Source organism: Pogoniulus pusillus, chromosome 29 (genome assembly GCF_015220805.1).
Source record: "Pogoniulus pusillus isolate bPogPus1 chromosome 29, bPogPus1.pri, whole genome shotgun sequence".
In the NCBI taxonomy this organism is placed as follows: Eukaryota; Metazoa; Chordata; class Aves; order Piciformes; family Lybiidae; genus Pogoniulus; species Pogoniulus pusillus.
The window spans coordinates 447574-463195 of record NC_087292.1 but is presented as its reverse complement, the minus strand read 5'-3'; the positions used below and the strand labels follow the sequence as shown (position 1 = coordinate 463195).

Below are 15622 nucleotides of genomic sequence, written 5' to 3'. Positions count from 1 at the left end.
TGGAAGTCACCAGGCTGCCCCAGATACAGCACTCCTGCCTTGCTGGGCCTGTCATGTCAAAGCCACGGTCATTCACTGGGCTGACAGCAATGTGGGGGTGACCCCCAGCCCCTCCAGGTGCTACTGGAAAAGTCCTTTTAGAGGCCTGCACCACAAGGGTGAAGGACACTTACATGTTAGGAAGAGCACATCACTGCCATTTCCTGGGGCACTTGGTAGAGCACAGGCTGGATTACCTTGCTGTCTTCCTACTTAGCTGGTTGGTAGCAACCAGCTGCTTGCTTTCCTCCAGCTGTAGGAGGCTGCTGTGTCTTGAGTGTTCTGCTTAACATGGGGTGGGCTCTTGCTGCTCTGTTAACCAGCAGAGTGGCTGGTAGGGGTAGAGCTGTTGACATCATGTGGTAGCTTATAATGCAAGTCTGTTGATGTGGATGATTCCAGAAAGACTTCTGCAAGCCTGTGCAGAACAGGAATGGAATCAATACAGCTCTAAAAAGAGAGTTTGCTTTTTTCCACCTCTTGATGTCAGATGCTGGAAGTACAGCCAGATGGACAGGCACACTTCAGCTTGATTCATTGTGAGTTTTACCATTGTCTTGAAGCCTGGAAGTATAAAACTCACAAATCTTTGCACGTTGTGACTTCAGGGTCAACAGTATTAGGCAATGATTTTTCTGCTTAAATAAAGGTAGATAACGGGTTTGGAACACCTTGCTCTCCTGCCTTGTCTCCATCTGTCTTTCTGCATCTCCATCTCTTCTGGAGGCACAGTGTGCTACTGCCATGTTGGGTGGGAAATGGGTAAGAACAGGCACAATGCTCTTGAGTCAGAGTGCCCAGGGCCTGCTGCCATAGCTGGAAGCAAGATAAATGCAGTGTCTGGAAGTGGTAACCTTCCTTGCCACTTCTGAATGACCTAACATTGCTCTGGGTAGCCCACACCTGCCTGTGCGTGGGCAGTGTGGTCTTGGGAGCTGGAGCAGAGTGGGAAGGTAGGAAGGAGGCCCTGTCAGAGCTGTGCCTCACTGCTGCCTTTTCACTCTGCCCTTCCCTCAACAAGCTAAACTTCCTTACATCCTTCTTTAAAATCCACCCCAGAGCTGAAGCTGTGCAAAGCCCAAAGGAGCCTAGTGCTGCAGCCACCAGCTGCTGTGTGCCCAGCATGTCCTGGCACCCATGCCTTGGCTCCCTGTCCTCCCCTGTGCTGAGCTGCTGGACAAGCTGCCCAGCAGCCAGAGACTGGGCTTCTCAGAAGGGCTGGGCTGGGCAAGGATGTGCTTGTTGCTCCTTTGGGCTTCAGTTTAGATCAGCAGTTAGCTGGTGGCCATGGCAACAGTTGGGCAGGAGACAAGATGTTCCTTCTGGGAGCCCTCTTGGTAATTCACTGGGAGCAGTTCTCTTTTTTTAGCAAGAGGTTAAGATGATGTCTGGTAAATGTTGTCCCAGCTTCATCTTCCAGTGTCTCTCTCTTCCATGTGCGGTTTCAGAGCACACCTGGCTTGTCCCCTCATCCTACCTGGCAAGTACCCCCAAGGGCTGGAAGAGGTCTCTCTTTGAAACCTGTTTGAGAGGATTTATGCTCTATTGGGTCCTTGGATTTTCTGCCAAGAGCAATTCTTACTGCGTCGTCCTAGGAAAAATGACTGCAGCTTTTTAATTCATCTGCCACCAGCAGGCCTCTGTGATGCAGGAGGGGCTCAGCAGGGGCCAAGAAAGGGGTATTTGAAGCAAAGGGCTTCAGGGGAAGTGAGGTCCTGCTGGGTCAATAGGGACTATAAGTTACTTAGGCTGGGGTGGGAGTTTGGTTTGCCCAGAGTTCCAGAGAGCAGCAGCCGTGAGGAGGGTCTGTGTTTTACAGCAGCAGACACAAACCAGCCGGCCACAAGTTGGTGACAGCTGGTAGCTGGGAAGTGGTCTACGGTTGCAGAGCAGTTCTGAATCAGCCTGCAATAGCAGCAACATCTGCAAGGGACCTGGTGAGCTTTAAGACAAAATTTAGGGGCGTTGTGGGATGGATTCTATGATCTTCTAACATATTATTTTCCAGTGCCTGAAGGGATCCTATGGGAAGGCTGCAGAGAGACTTCTCAAGAGGATGTCTAGAGACAGGACAGGGAGAATGTTTGAAGCTGAGGCAAAGCAGGATTAGGCTGGAGCTGAGGGAGAAGTTCTTGAGTATGAGGGTGGTGAGACTCTAGAATGGGTTGCCCAAAGACACTGTGGATACCTGCTCCCTGGAGGTGTTCAAGGTCAGGTTGAATGAGTCTGCAGGGCTGGAGTCAATGATCTCTGAGGTCCCTTCCAACCTAAACCATTCTGTGATCCTGCAGTGTAGTGTTTGCAGTATGAGAGCATCCATGACACAAGATCTGCATTTCAGACCTTTTCATTTTTCTAATCATCCAAAAGAAGCTGGTTTAGGTGGAGATAAAGCTGTGGCTTTGCATGGGGCTGACAACATCCTGTGCTGTGCTCATGAGGCTGCAGCCAGAGGGGTGAGGTTTGGGGGGAGGACTCTGGGAACCTTGTGGACAGTGCAAGCCAACCTCGAGCTCCCCAGGACAAGATGGTGGCATACAGGAGTGAGTCTTAAACAGTTTCAGCTGGTGCTGTTCTGTGCCCTCAGCACCTCGTGGAGTGATTTGCTGTAAGTCCATGCCATGACTGAGTGATGATGCCTTGGAGCAGTGACACTGCTGGCCTCAGCATTTGCTTATCCTGCGGTGCCTCCTGACCTCCTCCTGGCTGGAATCTGGAGTTTCAAAATACTTCCTGCAGCTGATATGTGCTTCTGACTGGGAGAAGTGTTTGGTGTCATCTCAGCTGGCTCGGTTCTGATTTAAATTCCCAGAGACTCAAATAAATTTGGTAGAACCAAATAACAATTTATGGAGTGCCCTTCCCTCTTCCCCCTTCCTTCCCAAAAGAAAGGAATTAGATGTAGAGAGAGGAAAAGGTAAGCACACCCAACTAAACTGATGTGGAAGTTGAAAAGAAAAAGTTTAACAATAACTTACAAAGGTCTCTGAGGTAGGGAAGTTACAAAGGTTAGGGAAGGGAAAGCAAATACAAAATGTGTAAACACAACCTGGTTGTGATGGTGATGGCCACGTGGTGAAACAAAGAGAACCAGGAACAGGATGGTGATGCTGGGAGGCAGGGAGCACAGAGAGAGAGAACAGGAGGTCCCCTGCTTTTATGGCTCTTTAGACAGGAAGGGGCATAGAATCATAGAATCATAGAATCAACCAGGTTGGAAGAGACCTCCAAGATCATCGAGTCCAACCTATCACCCAGCCCTAGCCAGTCAACTAGACCATGGCACTGAGTGCCTCATCCAGTCTTTTCTTGAACACCCCCAGGGACGGTGCCTCCACCACCTCCCTGGGCAGCCCATTCCAATGGGAAATCACTCTCTCTGTGAAAAACTTCTTCCTAACATCCAGCCTATACCTACCCTGGCACAACTTGAGACTGTGTCCCCTTGTTCTATTGCTGGTTACCTGGGAGAAGAGGCCAACCCCCACCTGGCTACAATGTCCCTTCAGGTAGTTGTAGACAGTAATAAGATCACCCCTGAGCCTCCTCTTCTCCAGGCTAAACAGGCCCAGTTCCCTCAACCTCTCCTCATAGGATTTGTGTTCCAGGCCCCTCACCAGCTTCGTTGCCCTTCTCTGGACATGTTCCAGCACCTCAACATCTTTCTTGAATTGAGGGGCCCAGAACTGGACACAGTACTCAAGGTGTGGCCTGACCAGTGCTGAGTACAGGGGAAGAATAACCTCCCTTGTCCTACTGGCCACACTGTTCCTGATGCAGCCCAGGATGCCATTGGCTCTCTTGGCCACCTGGGCACACTGCTGGCTCATCTTCAGCTTACTATCTATCAGTACCCCCAGGTCCCTTTCCTCCTGGCTGCTCTCCAGCCACTCTGGCCCCAGCCTGTAGCGCTGCTTGGGGTTATTGTGGCCGAAGTGCAAAACCCTGCCCTTGGCCTTGTTAAATCTCATCCCATTGGCCTCTGCCCACCCATCCAGCCTGTCCAGGTCCCTCTGCAGGGCTCTCCTACCTTCCAACAGATCAACACCTGCTCCTAGCTTGGTGTCATCTGCAAACTTACTGATGCTGGACTCAATGCCCTCGTCCAGATCATCAATAAAGATATTGAACAGGACTGGGCCCAGCACTGATCCTTGGGGAACACCACTTGTGACTGGCTGCCAACTGGACGTGGCACCATTCACCACCACTCTCTGAGCTCTGCCATCCAGCCAGTTCTTGATCCAGCACAGAGTGAATCTGTCCAAACCATGAGCTGCCAGCTTGGCTAGGAGCTTCTTGTGGCAGACAGTGTCAAAGGCTTTGCTGAAGTCCAAGTAGACTACATCCACAGCCTTCCCCACATTCACCAGGCGGGTAACCTGATCATAAAAGGAGATCAGGTTGGTGAGGCAGGACCTGCCCTTCCTAAACCCATGCTGGCTGGGCCTGATCCCTTGGCTATCCTGTAGGTGCTTTGTGATGGCACCCAAGATGACCTGTTCCATGACCTTGCCTGGCAGTGAGCTAACCATCACCTGGTGGTGTCCAGATCCACCCCTGGGGAGGGGTCAAGACCACCTAGGGTCAGGTTCAAGGTTACTCTCCCTGGAGGGTTAACCCTGTACGTTCCACCCCTTGGTTAGACCATTTCCACCTCCTGCAAACAGTCTCCTTTTCCAAAGATAGGAAAATGTGTCCATGTACTAAGAGTTCTGTGATGGTTTGGGCATTAACCCATCCCCCCACACTTTTGTAATTGCCCCAGCTAACTCAGAAGGGACTCCAGGGATATAAATGAAGCTATTTATTTTACAGCAGCAAATATACAAGCAGATATTTACAATATATACAATTATATACAGAAATATACAAAGGATAAACAATACAGAAGCACAGCTCCCCTCCCAGAAACCTGAGTCCCCAGGAGGGGCTCTCAAACCACCCCAACACCTTCACTGGCCCCTCTCAACCTTACCCCAGTTCCCAGGAAGAATAGAGGTGCAGCCAAGAGGTTAAGAAGGAAGGTTAGTGGCAGTGGGGTTAAGGAGATGTGACTAGGTCTGAAGGCAAAGGCAGAATGAAAGACAAAATGGAGAATGTTATCAAATGTTTTCCTTATTCTTCCCAGAACTCTCAGCAAGACTGAGGAGGGAAGGAGACACAATTGTTTTCCTTTTCACTGCCCATTATCTAGTTCTTTTTCACCAAAACATTCTAGCTTGCTTCAAGCTAGCACAATCCACCCCTGTCTACTTCGCTCAGAGTATCGCTGAGAATTATCCAATCTCATCTAAACCAATATTTACACTAAAACAATATATACAAGTTCAGTTCACACTTCAATCAGATGTAGGTGATTCAAAAGCTCAGAACAGGGACTCCCAGGTGACATTGGGTTCGTGCTCACATACTGTAGATTCTATCGTAGATTCTCTCAGTGTTGGGCACCGATGTTACCTAGAACAGAAAACTCCTAACAGCTTGTGTTTTACACTCTGAATTTAAACTCTTTCAGGTAAGGTTAGATTTCTCTGTGGAATACACTGAATTTCACCATTCTCCTGCATTACCCAGTATGTATGACCAGGACCTTCAGCAGACACCACCCCTCAGACAGGTTTCCCTTCGCCCGAAGGAGAAAATAAAAACAGTTCTCCCTAACAGATTCTTTTCATGTACAACAAGAACTTTATCACCATCTACTGTTTGGACCAAATCTGATTGTGCAGGTCCTGCTCTGTTTACTGAACCTCTACTATTCGCCAACCAGTAGCTTGTGCTAAATGTTTGTCCCAGTTTTTCAGAGTTCCACCCCCCATGGCTTTTAGGGTGGTTTTCAGCAAACCATTGTAGCGTTCAATCTTCCCTGAAGCTGGTGCATAGTAGGGTATGTGATAGATCCATTCAATACCGGCGTCTTTGGCCCAGTTGGTCACAAGATTGTTCTTGAAATGAGTGCCATTGTCTGACTCGATTCTCTCTGGAGTTCCATGTCTCCACAAGATCTGTCTCTCCAAGCCAACAATGGTGTTAGGTGCAGTTGCATGTGGAACTGGATAGGTTTCCAACCTCTACTCTGGCCTCTACCATCGTCAGCACATACTGCTTGCCAGAACGAGATCGAGGTAAAGTGATGTAGTCAATCTGCCAGGCTTCACCATACTTGTACTTTGACCATCTCTCACCATACCATAAGGGCTTGATTCGCTTAGCCTGCTTAATAGCAGCACAGATGTCACAGTCATGGATTACTTGGGTGATAGCATCCATGGACAAGTCAATTGACCTATCGCGAGCCCATCGGTATGTTCCATCTCTGCCTTGATGTCCAGATGAGTCATGGGCCCACCGAGCTAGGAACAGTTCACCTCAGTGTTTCCAGTCAAGGTCAAGATCAGAGTTGGCATCAACTTGAGCAATCTTAGCAGCTTGGTCTGCCTGCTGGTTGTGTTGGTGTTCCTCAGTGGCTCTGCTCTTAGGCATGTGTGCGTCTACGTGCCGCACCTTCACTGGAGTTCTCTCCAGTTGTGCATCAATGTCCTGCCATAGATCAGCACACCAAATAGGCTTTCCTTTCCTCTGCCAACCATTCTTCTTCCAGTCCTTCAGCCAACCCCATAGAGCATTGGCTACCAGCAATGAGTCGGTGTAGAGGTAAAGGATAGGCCAATTCTCACGTTCAGCCACATCAAGAGCAAGTTGGACAGCTTTTACCTCAGCGAACTGACTGGATTCTCCTTCTCCATCTCTCGCTTCCGTAACTCTCCTGGTTGGACTCCACACTGCTGACTTCCATCTTCGCTTGTTCCCAACAAGATGACAGGAACCATCTGTGAACAAAGCATAGTTCTTTTCCTGATCAGAGAGATCACCATAGGGAGGAGCTTCCTCAGCATGAGTTATTTTCTCCTCTGGAGGTTTGGAACAGTCTGTGCCTTCCGGCCAGTTGGTGATCACCTCCACCAGACCAGGTCGATCAAGATTACCCATTCGTGCTCATTGGGTTATCAAAGCCATCCATTTAGACCAGGTTGCATCTGTGGCATGATGTGGTGATGAACCTTTGCCTTTGAACATCCAGTTGAGAACTGGCAGTCTAGGAGCTAAAAGCAATTGTGACTCAGTTCCAATCACTTCAGAAGCTGCTTTCACTCCTTCATAGGCTGCTAATATCTCTTTCTCTGTTGTGGTGTAGTTTGTCTCTGAACCTCTGTAGGCATGTCCCCAGAAACCAAGTGGACGACCACGTGTCTCATTTGGAGCTCTCTGCCAAAGGCTCCAAGTTGGACATTGTCACTGGCAGCCGTGTGCAGAATGTTTTTAATGTCTGGACCAGATCGCACAGGTCCCAAGCCCACTGCATGGACTACTTCTCGCTTGATCTGATCAAAGGCTGCTTGTTGGTCAGGTCCCCACTCGAAATTGTTTCTCTTATGAGTCACATTGTGCAGAGGTTTGACAATCTGACTGAAACCAGGAATGTGTAGTCTCCAAAATCCCACCACACCAAGAAAGAGAGAGTGTCCTTCTTACTGGTGGGAACTGCCATGGTGGAGACTTTGTTGATCACATCCTGAGGAATGTGACGGCGACCATCCTGCCACCGCACTCCCAGAAACTGAATTTCTCTGGCAGGTCCTTTGACCTTGTCTCTCTTAATGGCAAAACTGCTTGCAACAGAATGTCAATGATTTTGTTACCTTTCTTGAAGACTTCCTCAGCAGTTTGCCCCACACAATGATGTCGTCGATGAATTGGATGTGCTCTGGAGCTTTACCTTTCTCCAATGCATTGTGGATGACTGAATGACAGATGGTTGAGCTGTGTTTCCACCCCTGAGGCAAAGAGTTGAACTGGTACTGGATTCCTCTCCAGGCGAATGCAAACTGAGGCCTGCACTCCTTTGCTATGGGAATACAGAAGAAAGCATTAGCAATGTCTATGGTTGCATACCATTTAGCCTCCTTCGATTCTAGCTCGTACTGGAGCTCCAGCATGTCTGGCACAGCTGCACTCATGGGTGGCGTCACCTCACTGAGGGCACAAAAATCAACTGTCAGTCTCCAATCGCCGTTAGGTTTACACACAGGCCAGATGGCACTGGTGAAAGGTGAATGAGCTTTCTCCATGACAGCCTGACTCTCCAGTTGATGAATCAGCTGATGAATGGGCAACAAAGAGTCACGATTAGTTCTGTACTGCCTGTGGTGCACAGTTTGAGTAGCAGTTGGCACTTCCAGATCCTCTATGTCATGATGTCCCACAACTGCAGATTCATCAGAAAGTTCAGGTCTAATGGACAATTTCAATTTACCATCCTCAGTCTCTACAGATGCTATTCCAAAAGCCCATTTGTGACCCTTAGGATCTTTGAAACAACCTTGTCTCAAAAAGTCAATTCCCAGAATGCAAGGTGCATCAGGACCAGTTACAGTAGTATGTTTCTTCCACTCTTTACCAGTTAAACTGATCTCAGCCTGTATCTTAGTTAACTCTTGAGATCCACCAGTGATTCCAAAAATAGATATGGACTCTGTCCCTTTGCAATTGGATGGCAACAAAGTACACTGAGCTCCTGTGTCAACTGCAGCCCTGTATTTCTGAACTTTTGAACTGCCAGGCCACCTAATGAATACATTCCAATAGATTCAGTTCTCTCCACTATCCCTTTCCTCCTCCTGGCTGGAGGCAGGGCACCCCTAATGCTGAACATGGCATGTGGGGTGTACACAGTGATTGGTGGTGTTGTGAGAGGAATTGCAACTGTTGGAACAATTGCAGTTACTCTGGGGAGCTGAAGAAGTGACAGCTACTTTTCTGGCACAGCTGCCTCTGTTTCTGCCACTCTGCAGTTCCCTGACTCTCTTTGAAAGAGCTGAAGTAGGTTTACCATCTCACTTGTTCATGTTCTCCCCGTATGTGTCACGCAGAAGTATCCACAGTGACGCAGGTGATTGCTGATGTCTGGGTGGAATTTGTCTCCTCCTGGGCTGGAATTGCCTTGCAGGAGGTGGGCATCTGTTCCTGATGGCAGAAACATGCACCCATTCAGATGATGCAGGAATGGTATCCTTTACCAGATTGGAAATTGAGGTTTTAAGATCCTCCTTCAGTTCTTTCATGGTATCTTTAATTTCTGTGGTCATAGTTTGTATGGCAGAGACTAGGCCAGAATGTGCCAAGCTGTCCTCTACCTGCCTGAGCTGGTCAGTGAACTCACCAACAGTGACAGACCTTCCATTATCACTCCTTGATAGAAACTTGCTGGCCAAGTGTCAAGGTCCGGAGGAGCAGAGATTAACAGTATCTCTGTCCAGAGGAGCTAGACCAGTTCTTATGGATTCCGTGTTGTGAAATTAAGGTGCAAACGAGACCATATATCACCATGAAACTGTTTATTAAAGGATAAGGTTGGGCAAAACGGAGGGAGAGAGGGGAGAAGGGGGAGAGAGAAAGATCAGAACAGAGGGAGAGAGGGGAGAAGGGGGAGTGAGAAAGATAAAGAGATCGATGGAGAAGAGAAGAAGGAGCAGGGAAGGGAAAAAGGCTGTGATCATATTACCCTCAGCCGCAGATGAAGGGGAGAGAGAGAAACGGGTGCGTGGCCCAGGGATGATCTTCTGCAGAGTTCGTCAGAGGTTCTTCAGGCGGTGTGCAGTTCTGATGGTCTGATGATGGTCTGCCCTCGGTGGTCCGGTGGGAATGTCGCTCTCTGTCCGATGGAGGTGCCACTCTTGGTCCGGTGGGAATGGTGGTCCGCTGGGAAGGCCACACTCTGTCTGCTGGTGATGCCACTGGTGGTGTGGTGGGAATACCACTGGTGGGGATACCACCCTTGGTCTGGTGGGGATGCCACACTTTGGCAGGCCTTTCTCCTGCCTTTTTATACAGTTTTCTGCTCAGTGTCCAGCTGCAGCCCCCCCAGGGCATCTTCCTGTGCATTCTCACACATTCGCAGGGGTCCGGCGTCGCCGGGGGGAGGGCCTCCGCCCTCTCTCGGCTACACCTGTCCACACCCTGCATACACAGCCCTTGGGGGCAGCTGAGATAAGGTGGAGGCTTCCTGGGCAGTCCAGCCAGGGTGAGGTCTAGGAGTTTCAAAGGTATTGTCTGTTGATTTGCATCTCTGAGCTTTTGGGCCAAGCACCGAGTCTGAGTCCCAGAAGTAATAAGATTAAGGAGAGATGATGCAATCTTCATTGATTAAGGAGGGACGATGCAATCTTTATCTTTGTTGATTAACAAGAGAGAGGATCAGACTCTCACACCAAGATGTTAGCATAGGATGAAGGAGCAAGCTTAATAAGCTTCTTCATGAGACCCGTTCCAAGAGGAATGTCATCAGGCTCATGTGTGCCATGATCTGCATAAAGCACTTCCTTCACAGCAAACTCCTTCAGAAGCTTAATTTCCTGCTCAATGGTGTTCCACTTCTTGGCAGCCCATGGCAAATCATCTCGGGAAGGATATCTCATAGCCACAGCCAGCAGAAGGCGTGTCCACAAGCTAACCCTACCAAGAGGACTTGCCAGGTACTTGTCCACTCCACTCTCCTTAGTGAGTGGTCCCAGCTGCTTGGCAGACTTGTCTCCTACCTGCAGGGCATTAGCACCAATGCCACAGCATCTCACTAACCAGCTTAGGATTGGCTCACCCGATTCCCCTCAGTATTCCTTTCTAACTTCCCTGACTTCTCTGAGAGGATCCTTGGAGTCCTGGATGTCATCTTCCTCCTCTTCCTCCTGTTGATCTGGTTGTCCCTGGCCAAACAGAACCTTCCTCATAGCACTCTTAAACTCATTGGAACCATCCTCTCTCTTGGCAGCTAACCTCACAGCACTCTTCTCATTTGAGTATTGATGTCTCAGCACATTTGCAAGGTCTCGCAGACTAACTATCTCCTCTTCCTCCTCTTGCTGATCACCAGAGGTCCCCTATCTTACATCCTCCTGTGAACCACACTTTGTCTTAGCTTTTGCCTTAGCAGGTGCCAGAAGAGTCTGAGCAGCAACAGACTTTGACGTGTCTGCTGGAGGGTTTGAATTATTGGGGGTCTGACCTGGAGCTTGTGAGTTCAAATCTGCCTTACTTTTAGCAGGGCTCTGATTCTGGTCTGCTGGCTGGGAATTCGAACTGGCTGAGCTGGTGTTATTAGCATTAGTGGGATTATTTGCCTGTCCTCCTGGGATGCCTGCCAACCCTGATGTGTTATCATTGTTGCTAGGAACATTCTGATTTTGGGCTGAACTCCTGGGACTCCTGCCAAACTCTGCCCGTTGTTATTACTAAGTCCTTCTTGGTCCCCGGCTGTATCCCAAGGCGATGTGCTTCTCCGGTGCAGGTTGGTGAGGTGAGGTGTGAGCAGGACAGGAACCTGGAAGAAGAATCAGGGAAACAGAGACAGTTCTTGTGGAAACTGTGGAAAAAGTCTTTTCCCTCTGGAAGGAAACATCAGGAACAGCCTTTCACTGCAGGGCATCAGTGAAGAATCAGGTGCAGGGTTCTGTTGAACGCCTCGTTGTGGTGATGTTGAACTCCTCTGGATCGCTGCTGGTGAGGTGTAGGTTCTGTTGGACGCTGTGTTGTGATGTGATGCTGTAGGATTCCTCTGGATTGATGCTGCTGTGGTGTGGATTCTGTTGGATGTGTTGTGGTGAGGGTGTAACTAGAAAAACAACTTATAACCACTCATAAACTATAATACAATTGTTACACAACTGTGATACAACTATGATACAAGATTACATGGAACCAACTCTGAGGTTTAGACCTTTTCAGCTAGACTGAGGTTTCTCTGAGGGACGCACTCGATAGTACCTGTTTCAAGCGTTACCCAGTATGTGTGACCAGGACCCTCTGCAGATACCACTCCTTTGATAGGTTTGCCCCCAGGAGCAGGAGCAACCCACACAGTTTCCGCAGTAGATTCCTTTTGCAGACTACAGGAACTCCATCTCCCTCAACTATGGGCAGTAGGGCAGACTGAGCAGGACCAGCTCTGGTGACTGATCCCCTGCTGTTCACCAGCCAAGTAGCTTCTGCAAGGTGTCTCTCCCAGTGTTTGAAAGCTCCACCTCCCATAGCCTTCAGGGTGGTTTTCAGCAGGCCATTGTGATGCTCAATCTTTCCTGCAGCCTGTGGGTAGTATGGGATGTGCTAAACCCATTCTATCCCATGCTCTTTTGCCCAGTTGCTTACAAGGTGGTTCTTGAAATGGGTCCCATTGTCTGACTCTGTTCTCTCTGGGGTACCGTGTCTCCACAGGATGTGGCTCTGCAGGCCCAGAATGGTGTTACGGGCAGTAGCATGAGGTACTGGGTAGGTTTCCAGCCACCCCGTGCTTCCCTCCACCATGGTTAACACATACTGCTTGCCACTGCGAGACCGAGGCAGAGTGATGTAATCCATCTGCCAGGCCTCCCCATACCTGTACTTTGACCACCGTCCCCGGTACCACAAAGGCTTCATGCGCTTGGCTTGCTTTATGGTGGCACAGATGTCACAGCCATGGATAACCTGGGCTATGGCCTCCATGGGTATGTCCACGGACCTATCTCGGGCCCATTGGTATGTGGCATCTCTTCCTTGGTGGCCAGAAGAGTCATGTGCCCACTGAGCTAAGAACAGTTCACCTTTGTGATTCCAGTCCAGGTCAATCTGGGAGATGTGGGCAGCCAAATCAGCTTGGTGGTTATGCTGTTGTTCTTCAGTAGCTCTGCTCTTTGGGATGTGAGCACTGATGTGTCTGATCTTAACTGGCAGTTTGTCCAGACGTGCAGAAATGTCTTGCCAGAGATCAGCAGCCCAAATAGGCTTCCCCTTTCTGTGCCAATCATTTCTCTTCCACTTCTTCAGCCACCCCCATAAGGCATTTGCTACCATCCATGAGTCAGTGTAGATGTATAGCATTGGCCACTGCTCTCGCTCTGCAATGTCCAGGGCCAGCTGGATGGCTTTCACCTCAGCATATTGGCTGGATTCACCTTCTCTGTCTCTTGCCAGTCAGATTGAGAAGATCTACAAGGATACCATAGGTAAATTTGACTATTCTGGAAGTCAGAAGTTGGAAAAGGCTAAACTACTAAACATAGCATCCCCCACTATTAATCAGGCTGAGGCAAAGGTTTACTCACAGGTGACTCAGGCTGGCTGAAAGGAAGGGCACTCCAGATGCTTGTCCCCTCGCCCTCTTTCAAAGGAGCTCCAAGGCTGGTCAAGGCCTATCAAGCCTGCATAAAGGGGGTGCTTACGGTGGGAAGCCGTCCAAAGCAGGGTTGGTCTTGTTCCTCAGGAGCTTGTCCCTCGGAGTGCCAGGGGACTCTTTCTGCAGGAACTATCCGGGGGATGGGGGGTGCACTCTAAGGCAGGCACCCCAAGGTGGGAAGTCCCCCAATGTTTATACTCTCCCTAGCCAGAGAGCAGAGTTAGCACTGCCTGGGCGCACAGAGCACAGCCAATCCCAGCCCGATCCCAGCGCGGGCATCGGCACTGGACACCCCTCGTGCTGCCCCCCTTCACGCCTGCAGGGCAGGGGGGGAACAGGTCTGTGCGCGCCTTTCCTCTCCCATGCAAACCACAGAGGGAGAGGAATTTTGGGGTATACAGGACTCCAGGACAACCAGGAACAGGATAGTGATCCTGGGAGGCAGGGAGCACAGAGAGAGAACAGGAGGTCCCCCTGCTTTTATGGCTCTTTAGACAGGAAGGGTCAGTGAGCTAACCATGCATAACCTGGTAGTGTTCAGACCCACCCCTGGGGATGGGTCAAGACCACCTAGGGTCAGGTGCAAGGTTAGTCCCCCTGGAGGGTTAACCCTGTACATCAGCTCACCAGCATGTCCTTAGTGCTGTCTCTGGCTCCCCAAGCTGTGTAGTGCCAGGTGCATGAGTTAGGCCAGCTCTTTGCTCTGCAGTCACTTCCCAAGGCAGCAGTCATTATGGTCTGTAAAACCTTTTGTTTGGGGAAAATGGGTTGTGTCATTGTGCAGTTTGACTGATTGCCCCATGCGTTCTAGTTGTGAATAATTTGCAGGATCAGGTCTGGGCCGAGTCCACAGAGCAGGCATTGTGTGGGTGAATGTGGTGTGAGAAAGCTTTTAGCTTCCCTCATGTTGCTGACTTTCAGATACAGGTGTTCTGGTTTTCTTAAACTCTTCATCTACAAGCAACCACAGTTAACCCTGGCAGAACAGACTGCCTGGGCATCAGTTAAAACAGCCCTCCATAATCTGATAACCATTTGCAGTGGAGATCAAGAGGAGAGCTAGCAGGGGGCTTAGAGGTCTTGATCAATATGGATCTGGGTTATTGTCAGAAATAAAATGTATTAACCTAAATCTGAGACCTACATTTCACTTGAAAGCTATACCAACCCTAATCAAATCTAGGCCTGGCTTCTTCTAATGTTCCCAGGCAGATGGTGGATTAAACGGTCTGCATTGCTGATGGACAGATGGTGTGGTGACCTACACAGCTGACAGAGCTGTACTTAATCATCTGCAGCCCAGCTTAGCTGCTCTGAGAAGTAGGAGTTCTGTGCTGGCCTTAAACATCTCCCCTTTTCCCAGGTTATTTGTTTTAAATGCCACTGAAGGAGCATTCTGCTGTAGCTGTAAGTCTGTGTCCTGCTTCAGTCTGATCTGCTGCGAGTAGTTCCCCTCTGCTGCCTTCCACCTGCTCAGAGGGACAGCACAGCATGCAGAAGAGGACCTGGGCATGGAGATGGGTCTGGGATTTGGCAGAGTATTTGCAGAAGGCTTACAGGGTGTGGAAGAGATGAGACTAAGTAAGTGCAGGACATGTAGAGTTCAGCTGAAACAGAAAAGACTTGCATGACCCAGGCAGGAGAGGAGTAGAAGCCTCCCTGTGCAACAGTCTGCACTGCAGAGCTGCTCGCTGCTTCCTGTGCCTGAGGGAAGCCCAGCACAGCCTGGAAGGGTTAACCGCAGACCTCAAGGAGGACGTTTTTGCTGCTTTTCCACTGCAAGTAGAACATTTTAGCAAGCCCATGTGTTACTGGTGCATCTGTGGAGTTCTTCCCCTGAGACATTTTTAGAAGCTTTTCAGTCTGCATTTGCAGCAGTTTGCTTCTCCTGGCCCGGGCTCTTTGCTTGCTTCTTGCCTGCAGTGCAGGAGGTGATGGCATTCTGCTGCTGAGAGGAGATCCCACCGTGGGTATTTGCTGCTGTCATGGACATGAGTGGAAAGCCTTCACTCTTTAAGGAATCGGTCAGGCCAGCTTGTGAGTGCACAGTGGCACTGAATGCAAGGTGGTTTAAACATCTTCTGTTTATTGTAGTGAAACACGAAACCTTAGCACATTTGAGAAGGGGTTTGCTTCCCCTGTATCTGTAACAGGAGCTCTTCCCAGCAGCACTGAAACCTTTTGTCTGGGATATTGAGGACTACTGTTCTTCTGAGCTGGACAGTGGGTTCTTTTGTTCTCTCTTTCAAAGTGCTGGAGTGAAATTAATTACAACACAGAAGATGTTTTGATCTAGAAAGCGTTTTTTTAATGCCTGCTAAATTAGGAGCTGCACTCAGTCTAGTGTTCCACTGAAGCCTTCCACTCAAGTGCTGG

The 15622-nt window shown here is 49.5% G+C and overlaps 1 protein-coding gene across 2 annotated transcripts in view; it reads left to right on the top strand.

The window, feature by feature from the left end:
- NDRG3 (NDRG family member 3) overlaps positions 1–15622 on the top strand; it is an 85174-nt gene that overhangs the window by 44732 nt on the left and 24820 nt on the right. The window lies entirely within an intron of this gene.